Genomic DNA, 7508 nt, shown 5'->3' on the forward strand with positions numbered 1-7508 from the left:
CACAAAACCATAGGTGGGTCCGCCCAACCTAACATAGGGTCAAAAACCAAAATTTGCCGGGGCGCTGCCCTGGACCCCATAAAGTGGGGTTACGGGTACACCTCAAAATCCATGTGAACCCCCCCCTTCTAACCCTCGATTAACTATGTGGGCTAGTCGTGGAAAGAATATAACACAACCCAACAAATTTATGAGTTGAAAATTTTAATACTAATAAAAATTCTTATTTAAACTTATGAATGAACAATAATAACATTTGATAAGCTTACCATTTTAGTATTCTTTGTGTATTCATTCTAGTTAGCACACTCCCTAAGAAGCTACCTCTTAATAATTATTCTTGGCTAGTTTAAATGTTCAACTAGCCCCTACATTAAGAAAGCTTCATTTCACCCAAGGGTTTGGTATGCATAAAATTCATTGAATTGAGTATTCATTGACTTGAGTCTTCACCATGACTAGTATCACCTCATTTCATTATTATCAACCATGCTTCGATGAACCCCAGTATTGCAAGAAGAGTGGTGTAACTCCCAAGGCTACCAACATAAATTATCAACCGGAGGTTTGTACAAACTTAAAGAGGGCCAACATTGTATGTGTAGCAGACACCTTCCTCTTCCTAGTCTGACTCTCTTAGATGCAAGAAAAAGAAAGAAATGAAAACACTTCAAATGAGAAAAGATTTAGCTAAATTTTCAATCCTAATCTGCAAAAGGTAAATAGCAATAAGAAAATATATTCTACTTTTACTAGAAAGTATAACAAGACTAATTGTAGAAATCAACATTCAAGAAGCAAGAAATATAAGAGCTAAATGGTGACATAACCAAGCCTTAACTCAAACAAAGTGATCTTAGAGCATTCAAAGGATATAAATCTACTTCTACCATGAATTTGGAGTGAATCTAGGAAAGGAATATCTTGAAAACAAATTGTTGCAAGATTGTTACATAATTGCGACAAGATTGTTGTTTCTTTAGTTACCTTGCCAAATTCCCAAGAAAATCAAATGAAAATTAGGTGGGGTAACTTTTTTTAGTAATTAGGATGTCCTAGGACTCCAATTCTAGTGGAATCACTCAAAAATACCCTTTCTAATGTATGCTAAAAATTAGCAGAAAATTACTACTCTAGAAACTAGAAATTCAAGAATCAGTGAGCTAGTTAACCTACCAAATGCCTAACCTAATCAAATGCAAATGCTATGGGGTATATTTTGTTATTAAGAATAATGTTTTTAGGACTCAGTCCAAGTGTATTCAACTCAAAAGAGTGTCGTTAATATGTTCTAAAAATAAACAAAAAATTGCTACTGCTTTGTTATAGGATTCATGGGAATGACTATCTATCTACTTTATTAACCAAAGGAAAGTTACTACTAGGTATCTGGATCCATTTAATTTTATTTATGGTCCTATAATCATTATTTAGTGCCTAGGAGTGGTCAATATTGTTATTGGGAAAATTAGAATGCATTTGGAGGTTTTTTCGTAGTGCTACAAGATTGTCTTGTAAGTGCTACAAGAAAATGTCGAGAGCAAGTTTAATGAAGGGGAAGACGGGAAGGTGAATGATGGTGGTTGGGATGGATAAAGGAGAGATGGAAGAGCCTTATCCAATCCTTATATGGGTCATATAGTTTATCCTATAGCAAGAAAGAAAATATATCCTCTTCTTGTAGCAAAGTTGTAATTGTGGACAAATTGTAGAAAATCGAAGTAGAGTTGTGACGATGGACTTCTGGGCACCTGAATAATTTAAACATGTTGCTAAAAAAAGTGACAATATTGTACACCATAAATGCATGCATGTGCTAATGTTGTCTAACCAAAACCTTTAACTGAGTGCAAACAAGTTATTAAATAGAACTTAGAAATGGAAATGCAAAGGGGCAACGAATGGAAACTAGTCACTAAAAAAGCATATGGATAGTCATAAATATTTTTAACGAGTCTTGAAACAAAAAACCTCATGAATATTAACACTATAAATCTACTACAAATTCTGTTATCCAGAATGCTTTTAAATGAAGTAATAACCAACAAACTAACCTAAATTGAATGCATAAAGAAAAGAAAAAAATATAAAGGGGCTTGAGTACCGAGGGTTGGGCCCTAACCCTAGGGAGCTCAGGATCCTATAAAGACAACTCAAACTAAAAATAAGTTGGATTTCATTAACTTGAAATAGTGTTCATACATCAATAGTCAAAATTCTCAATACAAGGGACTTGCTCCTAGCTCCAAAACTCTAATCTCTTATTCAAATGCACTGTGGGCTACTGGCCCCTCTTATTTATACAAAAGGTGATGAAGGGTAGCCTCCTTGATGAGGGGGTTTGTTTCCCTCCAATTCCCTAAAATTGTGGATTTGGTTCCCTGATTGATCTTTAATTCCAAGTGTTACAGGGAAAAGTGTCTATGCAGAACTGCTAATCCCACTAAGGCTGGTAGCTACCTTAGAAACAAACAAAGTAAAACTACTTTCGTTTTCCTTTATGAAAGATAGATGAGAGAAGAATAAAGGAGACCAACCTCTGTCTTGCGCTTGGTTCCTTTGCTCGATTCCTCTCTCTTCTGATAGTCCTTTGCTACTTGCTTTCTTGTATACCTAGCTTCACAGAGTACCTGTAGAATCAAAGCAGCATAACACTATACGAGAACATAGATCTATTATCATAAACAATCTAGGATCAGATGTAAATTAACCATACAAATGCATAAAACATAAATCACACAAGAGTATGGAGGAAAACTTGAATAGCTTTATTGATAATCAAGAAAGAGCCAAGAGAGTTACAACCAATCGTTCTGACCCAGCATCATCCTCTCCAAGTGAGCCCTTCTTCACCTCATGAAAAGCTTAGATCACCCAACACTATGATGTTACCTCAAGAAACCAACGACAATTCCTTACAAGATGCAAAATTCCAGCCCCCTGGATCTCTGGGATGAGGGATCCATATATAAATGTCTGCAAGGGAGATGAGTCAGCTTGTGATTTGATTAGTGTCTTCCCTCTGATATTTCTTGCTTCCACTTTGATATTGATGATCTCTTACTCATCCCTGGTCGAATTCAGAGAGGCAGGTGTCACGGGAGAAGTTTATGGAAGATTCCATGCTTCTCCACCTCACGTATTGACACTGCCATTTGTCCCTTCTCGCCCATCGCACCCCATAGAAGGGCTTTTTGAAATTCAACGCACCTACTATGTGTATTTAGGTGAGATGCAACACACTTTGCCTATGGAGCAGGTGAAATGGTCCAGTTTTGACCAGTTTTGAGTAGTTTTTCATGGAGAACTTCTGGGAGAAGCTGTAATCAGTTGACCTTGTTCTTTTAGGGGTTGGAACAACACCTTTAGGGACTTAGGAGACCTTGGTTTATGGACATTTTATGCTTGGGGTTACAGTGCCCAAAAATGTCTATAACAGTTGCCCCCTAAAGCCTGAGGTCGTTAATCTTTTTGGATGTCGGGTGAAATACTTTATCATGAGGATCCGAAGTTCTTTCAAGCTGGAAGGAGACCTGTAATAAGATACAATACAATACATTATCTTCATAATATTTTCATGATCTAGCTGAGGCAGGCATTCCCATGCTGAGCTTTATAAATTCATTTTCATGTACATAGGATAGACAATCGTCTGAGTGTAGACTAATGATTTTGGTAGAGCCATCATCCCTTAGATTGGATGATTATCTGTGCAGCAATGATGTACATTTGATGTCTTTATTTTCCTGAATATATATCGCAGCCCAGATGGATGAAACTAGATCGGGGTTCTTCAATCTCGTTCGATCTTCACTCATAGTACAAGTTGATCCATGTGAGAGATGTTCTTGAGTCGAACATGGAAATACATCGCCTGATTACCAGCCAATGATGTAAATTAACAGGCGCGAGAGGAATCACCGATAATGATAATGATCCTGAAGGTACTGTAGTACAATTCACGTGGTGTGAATAAAGGAATTGGCGTCGAACACCATGCAAAATCTTCCGGTCAAAGGCCATTGATGTGAACCTGTCGCCGGAAGTGAGAAACTTGCCATTGAGGCATGCAAGCTTCAAAGTACTGAAAGGGGTGTTCCTAGATCAACTTCTTGGATAATGAGCTGATGTCGACAAGAAACGATCCGTCATAGGAGGGCCTTAATGAATCCCACATCAATGACATGGAATGGAGCAAATGATTTTAATGGAGGTGAAAACGATCTGGAGATATAAGGTTCAGGGTGGCGGTCATGAAAGAATGGAGCGTAAATGTATTGTAGCGGGTGAGACACAGGTGAATTCCCTGAGTGACTTCTCTTGAACATATCAGCGACACTGACATGATGGATTGGTAGCATTAACCCCAAATGTGGATGGTGTGATGTGACCATGGTGATGTGACCGGAAAATGAAACAACCCAACCCGACTTGGATGCGGAGTGACAGTGTCATGTTCAAGAGCGACTTGCTACCAACAAAGTTTCTTCAAGTTTTCTTCCCAATTTTTCCCCAGTCATTGCTGACCAGTACCTCTTTATTTTTGTCAAGCTTGAGGAGGATAACATATGCTTGTTCTATAATTTTCCCTTCAGGCAAACCCATCGCTATGTTTTAACAAGCCTAGCAATAGTGAAACTCGTTCTTGTCTGTTATGGACAAGTTTGTCGCTATTAGGTTTTAACAAGTTTAACGATAAAGATAACTCAATCCTTTTCAACTTTAGAGAGTCTGAAAAGGGACATAAAGGAAACTCCAAAAATCCTTTTTCGTCATCTAATCCCTTAGGTCCAAAAAAGTATAAAACAATACAGAAGGGATGAATTTTCGATACTTTTAACAAGCCGAACAAAAAAAGCGCTCGATCTTTTTGTGTAATAATCCCTCAGGTCCAAAAAGATTAAAATCTAGAGGAGGGATAGCACTTCTGGTCACTATAACGAGCTGGAGAGGCCGATGGCTCGGCAATCTTTTCATATTTTACGAGTCAGTTGAAAAGAGCTTAAAGGAGACTCATTTTTTTAGGAATGAGTGATAAATTCGGGTAGCATCTGATTCCAGGTAAGTTTTGGAATTTCCCAATCACGGCAGTGTTACAAGGATGGCTAATAGAATCACTCTTTGCAGCTGTTCCTCAAAAGGGGTAAACAATCAAGTGGAGGTGAATGATCGGCCAATACAAAGTGGAGGTGATGATGAGAACACGACCAAGGCTTCAAAGGCTGAAGTACTACATTCACGATGGTTATTTACCGGAAATTGGTTCATTTTTTAATGAGCTTAAACGCTGGGGGAAACATTTGCTCATTGCTTATGTTTATTTTTTAACGAGCATGAAGTCCGCGTTAAAACTACTCGATATAACGGTCATTTCTTGACTTTACCATTAATAGCTTTGTTCCTTCAAAGATTGTACTGCATGCTCAATTGCTTCATCAAACTAGTTAGAAATGAACAATATATGTTTGAAAAATGAGTTAGGACACTAATATTTTACTCGAATTACGTAAAACGTAATTTAAAAGTGCTTTTACCTCTCATTTTACCATTTCATTTGAACTTTGGCTTATTGGAGCTTTGGAGGTGCTTTCCCCCCTTGATTTTCACCAGCTGATTCCAGGAGATTCTGTGGATGATTTTCGACGCTGTCTGGACCAGGTAGGAGCTAAACCTGAGCTCTTTCATTTCATCCTTTCCATTTTGCATCTTGAGCTTGATTTCTCGTTTTTTTTTTAGCCTCTGGGGTTTGAAAAACTCGCCCTAGCTCCATCGCACCCTTTCTATATCGAAAAGTGCATTGCACGTTGGCCTGTCCACTGGCCAATTGACATGCAACACACCCAGAACACTGCTGTAGGTGCGATGAGCGCAAGGAAGGAAATTTATGCACAGTTTTCAATGGAAATTTTGCTTGTTTCTCACCAAATCAAGATGTAACTCTTCTCTTGTTTGTTTTCAGAGATTTATTGGAGCAAAATGACCATTACATGGCAAGAACGTGAAAATTAAGAAGATGACATGCTTGCTTTACATGATTCGGTTACAGTAAATGCACTGCGGAACCGTGGCCTGCTGAAGTTTTTCCGCATCTCTAGCATGAGGAAACAAATCAACTTGCTGCAGTATTTGCTCGATGCTTGGGATCCTATTAGCCAGGTGTTCCAGATTAGGGGCAAATCCATCCCTTTGACTGTCGTGGACATCTATTTTTTGACCGGCTTATCGAGGTAGGGTGCCCCCATCTCCTTATCAGGTTCGGCTCATGGGGGTGAATCTGTGAGAGATTACATTTGCAGGTATTGCAGAGAGGGATCTCAACCGAGTAAGGATAGCAAGATCATCATCCGAGATGTCACTGACAGGTCACTAAGGACCATTCTATTCACCTTTGGTAGGATGGCTGGTGGTGCGACTCTTCATGTGGCCAACTGGTCTTATATGCAGTACGCCTTGGAAGTCTTGAACCGAAGGTGTTCAACTGGTGTGATGCAGTACTCCTTGTGATGAAAGAATAGCTGACCAAGGTGAAAAACGGAAGATTGAGGAACTTTAGATATGGTTCTATTTTGACCGCCTTCGCCTTGGAAAAGATACCACTGATGCAGCCACAGTATATTGCACTTGGTTTACCTCCACCGACTGAACCACGTATGCAGAGATGGGTCGACCATATGTCTAGGCATGCTGGTCAGTCTCAGATTTCCTTTTCTGATACCTTCTTTGGGTGGTTCGATCGTCAGGAGATGGTTTATTCCGAGTATCCATATGCTGGTATGGACTTCCGAGGTGACCCGGATTTGGTACTGCCGGCTGGCGAACAGTGGGGTGCCATTGGTAAATTCTTGACCATATTTCTGTTTATCGTTTTTCTTTTATAATGTCCTTGTGCTTTACTCTGTCAAGACTAATCAGAACTCATGTGCTCATGCAGATGTTGGTCCCGTTCGGCCAGTAGTACGCCTGAGAGTGCCAGCTGCCACTCCAGCAGGAGAGGCTGTGGGAAGGGCTATCCTTCGCGACCTTGATGTGGCCGAGACTCTTTCAGCATTACAAGATCAGGTCGAGGGCCTCACTCTCGGTATTCCAGATGTGAGGACTGACGAGCTGCCTTTGAGGTTGCAGCGACATACTACTGGCATGCCAAGTCGATGGACTAGGCTTTTACGCATGATTACACAGGCGGTGACTTGTTATCACCAGCATCATTAGACTAGGGTGCCCCCTAGCATTTTGAGTTTTGGGTCATTTGACCAATTTTGTCTTGGTTACAGAACATTATGTGTAAACCATAAACAATTATATATATATTTTTTATTTTCAGAGTTTTATTTTGGTTAAGTTATATGATCCACATGCAAATATTGATGAAATGCTTCTTTTTATAAATGTTTCAAATGTCTATCTAACACATAATTTGCCAATGAGTCAGTTAATGTGTTTAAGTTTCTGGAAATATGCTGATATTGAATAAAATCAAATTGCCTTTCCAAAATCTTGACCCTTAGGAA

This window comes from Pinus tabuliformis, chromosome 8 (genome assembly GCF_031772625.1).
Source record: "Pinus tabuliformis cultivar Carrire ecotype Pingquan chromosome 8, CPIR1, whole genome shotgun sequence".
Taxonomy (NCBI): domain Eukaryota; kingdom Viridiplantae; phylum Streptophyta; class Pinopsida; order Pinales; family Pinaceae; genus Pinus; species Pinus tabuliformis.